Source organism: Nannospalax galili, unplaced genomic scaffold, assembly GCF_000622305.1.
Source record: "Nannospalax galili isolate Female #2095 unplaced genomic scaffold, S.galili_v1.0 scaffold303, whole genome shotgun sequence".
Classification (NCBI taxonomy): domain Eukaryota; kingdom Metazoa; phylum Chordata; class Mammalia; order Rodentia; family Spalacidae; genus Nannospalax; species Nannospalax galili.
The window spans coordinates 137,112-148,832 of record NW_008349353.1 but is presented as its reverse complement, the minus strand read 5'-3'; the positions used below and the strand labels follow the sequence as shown (position 1 = coordinate 148,832).

Below are 11,721 nucleotides of genomic sequence, written 5' to 3'. Positions count from 1 at the left end.
TCCTTTGTATCCCTCTGACCCAATTAGTATAGATCTCAAGGTATGTCTGTTAAACATCCAAGAAGGTTAGTTCCACCATTCTGGCATTTTTAATTACTGTGTGTCCTGCAGATAAATGTTGGCAAACCCAGATTTTTTAATAGAAATTTTATGTTGAACCAGTGTTTGTGGGTGAGAATGAAGTAATGTGCATGGTGGAGAAAATTTCCCTCTTAACGATATTTAAATCCTTACTGAAAATATTGCTGAGGCTTGCTAGACAGCTAGTAGGTAAAAAACTTTGAGCACAGGCCTCATGACCTGAGTTTGTTCTCCAGAAGCCATATAAAGGAGGGAGGAGAACTAACTCCAGACACTTGTCCTGTGCCTTTCACACATTTACTGTGATATGCATGTACTCTCTCTCTCTCTCTTCCTCTCTGTCTCTCTGTCTCTGACTCTCTAAATAAAACATTTTAAATGATGTTGATAAAGGCACAGAGAGAAATTAGAACATTACTAAAACAGAGGCCAAGAGAACCCTTATTATATTGTAGCCAAATTCCACACTGTATTATGTGAAAAACAGCTTATTATGTGAAAAACAGGTTATAAGTACTAAGATGGATACCTTAATAAGTTGCCAATTTTATAAACTATATTCTGATTTCTTTTTGTTGTTAATGAAGGGGAAAATGGACAGAAGAGTGAATAAAAAGGCTAAGTCAAATCTTGATGGTCTGGGAATATTTTAGCCTATCCCGATTATACAATCCAGCATGGGACATTCCTGTTAAAAAGATGTGTTTCAAAGGGTACACCAAGGATGGGGCTTTAAGTATTTCTTAGTACCTCAGAAGAGGCAAAGTTCAGAGTATTCTGCCCCCAAAAGGGATTTTAAAGAGAGAAAGGATGTGACACATAGATCTCCTCAGCCATTGTAGCAGAAACTCAGAGAAGATGGATTTTGACAAGCCCTGTGGAGTAGCTACCTACCTAATCAAGGGATCTCCTCTTTACACAGGAGACACAAGACTCTGTGGGAATATGAAATTAGACAAACTGCTGTTGGTTTTTACTGGAAAAGATAGAAAAAGGATGAAATCAAAGTATGAGGTTGGACTTTGAATTACAAAATCAGGAAACAGGCCAATAAAACTATTCCCTTATGTACTAACTTGTGGGAAACAACCATTATCTCAAATATTTTTTGATTAATTGATAAGTGCTTGCTTTGCAGGCATGAAAGACTGAATTTGATTCCTAGACCCCATATAAAAAGTTCCTGGAGGTCAGCACAAGAGACAGTGAAACAGATGGTAGGAGATTTCCTTCTGGACAGTTTTCATAGGAATCTGTCACAGAAACCAGGCTGAACTTGCTTTCACTGGTCACTGTGGAGTGACCAGAGGACAAACTAAGGCACATTTGTGACATCAGCCTACCAGATGAAATGCTATGCAGTATATTGAAAAAGGAATGGACTTGAGAGATTTTTTTTTTTTCATAGCAAGTGACCAATCAGGATTGTACCCTTTCAACTTTCATTGTCAGCCTAGTATTAAAGAGACTTTAACATAATGAGAAACAAGAAGAAATAAAATATGTGAATCAAATAATGAAAATGAAAACACCTTGTTTGCAACCAAGAAATGACATCATTTGAAATTGATCTCAATGAACAATAGTGCCAGGAAGACTTATCCCACTGGTGAGAGGGTGTTCTTGTTACTACTGTGCAATGAGCTGTTGGCCAGGGTCCTGTTTATGATGCACAACTTTGAATATTACTTTGAGTTTTTTTCTGCTCATCCAGGAAGCATTAAATAGTGACACACTGGAATGTGGGAGCTGGGAGGTTGAATCAGGTTGTGGGAGTCAAGTTGCAGTGGGTGGGGTCAAACTTACTAGGGAAGGAAGCTGGCTTCAAGAATCCCAGACGGGTTGGGGGTGGGATAACCAGGGATGAAGATGTACAAAGGGGACGTGGAGAAGAGATAGATTTTTGAGGACTCCAGGGGACTAGACTGAAAAATTGGGTTGGTCTGGGTGCAAAGGATCAGGAAGCAGTGGGGAGTCTGGGCCAAGAGGGTAGTCCATTCTCTATTCAATTTGCTTTCACTTAAAGCTACACACACTGTAATGGAAGAAAAAAAAATAATAACTTGAGAAAATAAAACATATTTGTATAATGAGAACACTTTCCTACAATAGGATAGCAGAAACTATTTTATCTACCAGTACATATTTAATTCTGGAACCAAACATACAAAAAGAAAAAAAAATCCCAAGAAGCTCCTAACTTCTTAATCCTGCAGAGAGGTTAGGAAAATTTACCTACCTATAATCTATCTATCTATCATCTATTTATCAATCAATCTATCTATCTATCTATCTATCTATCTATCTATCTATCTATCTATCTATCTTCTATCTACCATCTATCAGCTGTCATCATCTATCTATCTATCATCTATCTATCTATCATCTATCTATGCATCTATCATCTATCTAATAGCTTCTGTCTGTCTATCTAATATCTACCTATCTATCAATCATCTATCTATCAATATATGTAACACATGCCTTCACTATTACATGTGATGAAATATGCCCTATAATTAATTTTCCATGAAATATTTTACTTGCAGTTTTTAAAACATCTTTATCTCATAGTAATTCTCATCCTACTGCTGTGATTCTCCATAGCAATCCTACTTATGCCATGTAGAAGTATTATAGCTAATAGCCAGTTATATTAATGTATATAAAAAAGTTTTTTAAAAGATATTATAAATTAAAGCATTTAAATTTTTTATTGAACTTTTATACATTTCATACAACAGTTCCTAATCAAATTCAGACCCCTTCCCCCATATATGCCCCCCCACACCACTGGGCCTCATGTATTCTGCCATGCATGTTAAGCCCTATCCAGACAAGCATTTGTACCCAGATGTCCGTCAGTGCAAATTCATTCAGTGAAATCTGGTGCTGACTAGATTCATCCAGTGGAATCTAGTGCTATCTAGAGATCGTTCATAAGGTCTATTGTCCCTCATCCAGTAGTATTCGATTACCAATAGTTCCCAGATTAGGGCCAACCTGCCACCGATATCCCTAGCTCCACTCTGGGCCCTTGCCTGATTGAGTTGACATGGGTCCTCTGTTTGATGCCACCTTTGCCACAAGTTCACATGAGCAAGCTTCCAGTGGCCTGAAAGCCCCTGCATCCCTATGTTCATAGGCCAAGTCTAGCTCTTACTATCTTCCATCTGTTCTTCCTCAATGAAGAACTGTGGGTGGAGAGGTTTGATATAAGAGTCCTATCCAGGGACACACACTTTGAAGTCTCTTATTCTTTTTTTTTTTTTACTTCCTATGACCTTTCATATTTTTTTTTAATTTTTAAAAATGATTTATTTAATAACAACATACTTAGAAGAAGCATATCATTACAACACAATTGACATATTCAATAACGTTTTCCTGAGGTAGGATGCATCTCTTTCAAAATTGGCTGTAAATTTTTAGGTTTACAGTTGAATTATTACAGTTATACAATATTGTACTCATTATAAACCCTATAAGACATAAATTAAATGATGTTTTAACCTTTAAAAAGATCTCCATTTCATTATTAAAATACACAGTTTCATACAGAAAAATTCTTTTTCAATGCAATTGACATTGGATGTTTGCACATGCATTTCTAATCTCTAAATATCTGATTATTACTAGTCACAGTTGGTTACTTTCTGAGCTTCTAGGCATCTGAGCATGGATATAAAGTCATCAGGTAGATTTCAATGGTAATGTTTTTCACATCTACTAATTATTGTTTTTTAATCATTATTCTTTTATTTTTTTTTTCATACAGAAGAATTCATTCCAAAGCAATTGACACCAAGACGTTCTCACATGCATTTCTAATCTCTATATACATGACTATCACTGGTCACAGTCGCCCACCTTCTGAGCTCCTCGGCATCTGAGCATGAATACAAACTCATCAGGTAGACAGCCTTCCTCTCCCACTAGAGGCTCCATACTCTGCCATCCCTGTCACTGTCCACTGTGTTGTCAGCACCCTCATCCATTCCCCCCTGTCTGCCCTTCTGGTAAATCTAGTCAGCCAGAGGTCCCTGTTCCAGGAGGGTCAGCTGTTCCTCATCTACGGCAATCCCTTGTCAGTATTCCTTTGGATAGAATTGGGGTCTGCTGTTCATTTTTCCAGTAGTATGTTGGGTTACTGTCTGGAAGAGCCTTTATCTATCCTAGCCAACAACTCGACTGAAGGTATCGCCTGTCTGGCTTTGCTGTTTGTCGAGTAACTTTTAGTTATGTATATGTATGCTCTTATGATACTATGTTGGCCCCTTTAATCTTTGGTTATACTTCCCATTTGGGTGTTTAAGGACATACAATTGGACCAGATAAACTGATCTGTTTTTACTCTTGAGGTCGTTAGAGGATTTGTTCCTCAGGGGTCCCATGGGGTTGGGAGGAGCCCCTGGCTCCTTTCTTTTACCAGCTCCATCCATGTGAGGATAAGTCAAAGGTCCTGCTCGATCATTGTTGGCTTCTCTTGGAAGCATGGAGGAAATGATTCCTCCATGTTGACCCTCCTCTTTATAGACTGGACACTGGCTCAAGTCCATCTGGTGGGGTCTCCTCAGCTTCCTTGATCAAGAGGCCAGATGACCCACCACCATTACAGGACATTTTGCGCGATGCTCATAGTCCCTGGGAACTAATCGACCCAGGAGGGGAAGGAGCAAAAAGTGTCCTTTGAATCCCTCTGACCCAATTAGTATAGATCTCAAGGTATGTCTGTTAAACATCCAAGAAGGTTAGTTCCACCATTCTGGCATTTTTAATTACTGTGTGTCTTGCAGATAAATCTTGGGTAATGACCAGTTGATCTCAAATAAACCTTATCTAGAGATATTTTTCTTGATCTATTATGTATAATTTGTCAGTAGATTGTAGGAATAATATGGTTCCCTCTGGTTTTCGTGACTAGCTAGGCATTGTTTCTCTCTTGTATCGTCTCCCCCCTCTATCTTGGTTTTGAAGTCTCTTATTCTTTAAAAGTTGGCCGGTTGTAGCCTTTTGTGTGTATAACACTCTGTTGTATAAGGAAGCTTCACTGGTGAGAGTTGAGAGATGCACAAGTTTTTTTGTTTTTGTTTTTGTTTTTTTTTTTTCCTTTCTACTCCCATTCTGCTATATTCCATGTGTCTTAGGTGAAGAGGTTCCACTGTAGATATGTCACCTAGGACTGGGCATCTGTCAAATATATATTTTCTATTTATGACATGTGTAATTCTGCAGGAACCTCTATCTTTTGCAGAAAGAAACTTCTTTGATGAGTGGAGTACAGTATACTTGTCTCTAAATATATTGATCCATACTTAGCATGTGGTAAGAAATTTCATTTGTCTAGAGACATGAAAGAGACAGGGTTTTCTTTAGGATCTGATCTCTCCAGGATATGTACTTAGCTGTGTTTACAGTGTTACCTGTGAGTTCACACCCATTGAAAGGATTTTAAGTACAAATTAGATAGCTGTTGATTACCACCAGATAACAGTACCACTATTGTACCAATAAAGGCAGTTTGCTCTGCTGGTTATCAGTGGTTATTAGATTTTAGGACTGGGTTGAACCATTGACAAATTTTTCTCCCTTAGAAGCTTACAGAGTAGCCTCCACAACTAATAGAGGTAAATTACAGACAGAAGACTTCCAGGTCAGGTCCTGCTCTATTGCTCCAAGTCCCATCTTCAGCAGTTGCATTTTATCTTCCAGTTCAGAGAGATAATCAAGAGCTCTGACAATAACCTATGTTGTTTTGGGAGTCTCTCGAACCACTCTAACCACCTATTTGAAGGGGAGGTCTGTGCTGTCTGGCAGTATGTTCCTTGAATTACAGCCCCCAGGTACACATATGTACTAATGTTCAGGCAACATTTGAGCATTTCTCAGGGGTTTTTAGAGGCAACACATTTCCCTTCAGCTTCCCTAGCCCCCCAAGATCCATTTGTCTCTATGGTCTCTCTCCTCTTTTGACCCCCTTCCTTCCTCACCAGTCCAAGCATCCCCATTTTTCCCTCCCTCCTCCCAATAATTTAGTCCTCCCACCACTCCCCCTCTCCAAGTTCCTTCATCACCAACCATGCCCCCCTGCCTATCCCTCCCTCCTCTCCTCCCTGCCAGACTACTTTCCCCACCTATCCCCATAACATCTGTTCCCCACTATTCCCCTATTTTGAAATCTTCCTTTTCCTTTACTTCAGAGTTTCCTTTCCATTTTCCTGGCTCCTAGTGTTACATCAGGATATATACTTACATATAAGGAATTGGTGTTAGAGCCACAAATGAGGGAGAACATACATCATTTGCTTTTCTGCATTTGTGTTACTACACTTAGAATAATAGTCTCTATTGCTTTCCATTTAATGTAAATTTCATAATTTCATCTTTTCTAACTGCTAATTAGAACTCCACTGTGTAAATGTACCACATTTTCATTATCCATACACAAGTTGAGGGACACTTAAGTTGTTTCCATTTCTTAGGTATTGTGAAGAGAACAGCAACATGGTTTCACAGATATCTCTACAGTAGGATGAGTCTTTGGGTATATGCCAGGAAGTGATATAAACGGATCATATGGTAGATTCAGTTTTAGTTTTCTGAGATTCTCCATGCTGTTTTCCCTACTGGTTGCACCAGTTTGCTCCCACCAGCTGTGAATGAGCATTCCCCTTTCTGCACTTCTCACCGGCATATGATGTATTTTGTTCTCTGGATCTTAGCCAGTCTGATTGGGGTAAGATGGAATTTTAAAGTGTTTTTTATATGCATTCCTCTAATTACTAAGGGTTTATCACTTTTTAAGATGTTTCTTAGCCTGTTTGATTTCTTCATTTGAGAATTCTCTGTTCAGTTCTATAGCCCATATTTTAATTGGGCCATTTATTTTCTTGTTTCTTTGTTTTTTGAGTTCTTTGTATATTCTTTGTATATTGCTTAAGATTTTCTCCCATTCAGTGAGTTTCTTCTTCACTTCCTTGGTTGTTTATTTTGCTGCACAGAAGCTTTGTAGCTTAATGAGATCACACTTATTGATTGTTGATCTTAATGCCTAAGCATCTGATGTCCAATCTATAAAGTTCTTCCCTACACCTATAATCTTTGAGGATACTCCTATGTTTTCTTCTAGCAGTTTCTGAGTTTCAGGTTTTTATATTGAGCTTGTTGATCCATTTGGAGTTGATTTTTGGTGAATGATAAGATTTTAATTTCATTCTTCTACAGGTGAAGATCCAGTTTTGCCAGCACCATTTGTTGAAGATGCTGTCTTTCCTCCATTGTGTGTTCTTGGCACCTTTGTAAAATATAAGGTAGCTGAAATTGTATGTACTCCTATTTAGGTCTTCTGTTGTATTCGTTGATCTACTATTGGTCTATTTTTGTGCCAGTTCCATGCAGTACTCCAGAATGAGAGGACATTTTAAAATTCAGGATTAAAGTTCTTATAGTTGAATGTGTCCATTATAAAATGTAAGTAGAAGTACAAAAACTAAAATTTATGTTCCAAAACCTAGGGTTTTGAATGGTATTTTACTGTGGTGATAGAAAGTGAGAATAATAATAGCATTTTATAGCTTAGGCATAGTCTCTTTTTTTCTTTTTCCAGTATATAATTTTATTTAATTTTTGTTCAATTCATACAATCCATCTTAATCATATTCAGACCCCTCCTCTAGCTGCATCTCTATAGCCCGTACACCACCAGATTTCAAGCATTATCTTATATATGTTGTGCCCTATCCAGTCAAGTTTGTGTCTTCAGATGTCCTTCTGTGTGACTTCGCCCACTGGGGCCTGAACAGCCTATCTACTGCCGCTTCTTTAAAGAAGACCAACTCTCCTTCACCCAGTTGTGATCAGCTGACAATGATTCCTCAGACAACATTGGAGGTTTTGCCCATTTCCCCAATTTTATGGTTTTGTTGTTGTTTTGCTTCGTTTTTTTTTTTTTTCTGGTTTGAGTGTTCAAGGGTCTTCTACATGCTGTCACCATTGTTCATATGAAAAACGGTTTTCTTGTGATCATTCACTACCCTGGCTCTTGCAATTTTTTTGCCTCCTGAACCCTGGGTGCATGAGGTTTAACATAGGAGTCCTATCCAGGGACATGCACTCTGAAGTCTGTTATTCTCTACACTTTGGCCAGTTGTGGGTTTCTGTGTTAATTGCCCTCTGTTGCTTGAGGAAGCTTCATTGGTGAGAGCTGAGAGATACAGGAGCATTCTATGTAAACCTTGTTCCACTATGTTCCATGATCCTTATGTGGAGAGGTCCCACTGTAGATGTTAACTTAGGGTTTGGCATTTCATAGACACTGTGTTTGATCAGTTGTGGAATTTAGTAATAGTCTACACCTGTTACAACATTAAGTTTCTTTGGTGAGTTATGAGAGATATACTTGTCTGTAAATATAAGGATCCATATTTCACATACAGTAAGAAATTACTAGCAATGCAACAGATGTAGGTTTTTCTCTAGGATCTATGACATCTCCAGCAATATGTATCTGGCTATTTACAATACCATACAAGTTGCCTCCCATTTAGTTGGCTTTAAACCCAAATGGATAGCTGTAATTTACTCCCAAGATGTAAGTTCTTCTGCTGCACTAATAGAGATAATTGCCATGCTGATCACTGTGATGATTATTAGGCTTTAAAGCTGAGGTTGGACCTTTGATTTTTCTCCTTTAGAAGCTTGCATAGTATTCTCTAAAACTATGAGAGCTAATCTTCATGGAGGAGCTTCTAGGTCAGTGCCAGCTCTATTACTCCAGGTTCTGTGTCTGCAGTATGTCCTGTCTTCCCCAATATGGTCTTCCTTCAAGTTCTGGGAAGCAATCAAGGGCTGTAGCAATAGCCTGTATTATTTTGGGAGTTTCTAGAACTACTCAGACAAACAATTCAAAGGGAATTTTCACCTGTCTCACACTGTGCATTTTTTTCTATAGTCTTTGACGGTACAGACAGAGGAAAGATAAATAATACTTAGGTAATATGAAAAATCAGAGGGAAATATATTAGTTCAAAAGGCTAATGAAAAATACACATATAATGCCTGCACATGAGTCAGGTTTTTTTGTTTTGTTTGCTTTAAAAAATCAAACTGGAAATCATGTCATTAGATCTTGATGCTGTTTTCCCACTACACTGGAAATGTTTTTATTTAAAAAGATGATGTCAGAGTTATAGCTACAAGAACTACTTCAAGATGTCTTATTTGAGTTTATAATAATGATAAAAATGCTAAGCAATATATTATTCAGAGTCCTTCATATGTATTCATTTCCAATACAAAAATTTATTTGGTAAGAAAATATTCTTTTACATAGACTTCTAGATGGACTTTAACTTATGCTTGCCAAGATTCAACATCCAACTACTCATTAATAGCAGTAAAGAAATTGAAGACTGTGGATATGTTCTTTTCTCAGCTGACATGAGACATAAGATCATAGCAAAAATGTCAGTCTACTCCTGGACACAAGTCTTGACAGCAATATTAGACCAAATTGAAGATCTGCATAGGAGTCTTGGCTATTTTTCTCTTCAATCACTGTATACATTTAAAATATAAGTAATACAATCATAGTTGTTATGGCAGAAATGTTCAGTTGATAAGAACACACAATGTCCTCCTACTTAAATTTTTTTAAAAAATATCTGAAGAGGGCAGATATCATCTGATGGCTAATAGTCTGAATCAGATTAAACAGCACCAATTCTGCTGGGATGAAGCTTGTTTATGCCTCACAAGAAAACTTTGTATTCCATTGAAATAAAAGAATATTAACATCAAATTCTGCTTTATTTGAAAAAATACCCTATTAAATGTTTTTTATCTTTTCAAAAAACTCATTTTATTTCTGTACTTTTTTTTACAGTGAGTTTGAAGTAATACAGTTATCTTTGTAAATAACACAGCATTCTTATCAATACACACCTACATGAACACGAAAAAGGGAAGAACTTTTGATCCATGAGATATGTAAATTTTGAAATAATGTCAAAATTATAATTTCATTTTTCTAAAAATTTTAAATAAAATGGTATTAAAATTATGTCTTATACTTGGATATATAAGAAACAGGGGTCTGTGTTATCTAGTAGAACTAAAATTGTTTTGTTATGTCACTTAAGGACAAATTTTAATGCTGAGGAAATTCATTCTCATGTGTATGATTAAAAATCTATCCACAATGAAGGCAAATAAAGAAACCTGAGAAATAAAGAGTAACTAAAACCATGTAAACTGCAAATTTCTGTATAAATGATTTGGCATCCCCTTTTTGTTAAATATTGAGTGTTCCTAAAGGCACGTCCTGCTCATGCATCTGTCTTCTTGCTTTCCCTTTAGAAAACATGGAGCAGATGGGGACAGGGAGACAATATGAAGATGATTCTTCTTCCTGAATGTGAATTGACTAAATATTTAGGATTTTGGCAGCAGGCATCATATGCTACGCAAAGAATGGTAATCTTACAATCTCACTATCCATAGACAGCAGCAGTTTCATATTGACATATTTTCTTCTACTTTTATTTTGTATAAAGAGATTTACAAAGTAGAGGCATTTATGTGAGTGTGTGTACATGTCTGTATTTCTGTGTTTATATTCTATGTTTCTCAATTAACATGTCATAAACAGTTTCCCTATTCAACATTCCACTGTATCAGTATTCCATTTTATCAATAACCATAATATATTTAACTGTGAATTGTTGAGCAATATCTTGCTTTTTAACTATAGATGAACATTAATCCTTGAATTGTACATAATGACAAAATAACATCAAAACTTAGTAGTCAGACCATGATACAACAAAAAAGCTTAAAAGCCTGATGCTTTTTGAAATTCGGCATATGAGGGTATGGATACAATAATGAGAGTAGAAAATTCTATATATCTCATGAACAAGCATTGATTTTATTAATATATTTCATATTTAAAAACAAAGTTAGTTAATTGATGATAAATAGCATTCTAGAATTTATTGAATAACATTTGTTAGTTTGTTCAGTGATGAAAAATATTATAAAAGTAAAAAGATAAAATGATTTTAGAATGAAAAACAAGTCTTCACCAAGGAAGCTAATATATACTGTTGTAGTGAGGTTCAATTTCATTGGCTATTACTTATTTTTAAGAGTCTTTTTAGATGTTGTTAAAAGTTGGATTGTAACCCATAAGGAAATAGTGCTAATATAGATATGAAAAGGTGTTATAAAATTAAATGATATAAATGAGTTTTCTGATTTAACCACAGTTGCAATGATTTACTTCTTTGGGCACAGCTCGCAGACTAGGGGGCACCTATGCTTGTGCATTCTATACATATAGGTGAAGACAAATCTAGCAGTGCTGAACTTGTGATTGCATAAACATTGATTTGAATAACATTATTAACAGTCCATTGGGGTAGGATGCTTTGAATTGTAAAAAGACATTGATACTCCATTTTTCTTGAATTTCAAATTCACAGAAAGTTCATTGCATTTTGAAGAGCAATTGCTCCAGAAATAAAAGATTCCACAGAAAAAAGATTCATACAAAATCCTCTTTCCAGCTCACTTCTCACCATCTGTGATAAGCAGCACTGAACAATTATTAATCAAATATATTCAGTATTTAAAAAATAT

The 11,721-nt window shown here is 36.3% G+C and overlaps 1 pseudogene; it reads left to right on the top strand.

Moving 5' to 3' along the window:
• Positions 1 to 939: 939 nt before the first annotated feature.
• Positions 940 to 1,948, top strand: LOC115072622 (annotated as a pseudogene).
• The last annotated feature ends 9,773 nt before the right edge of the window (positions 1,949 to 11,721 follow it).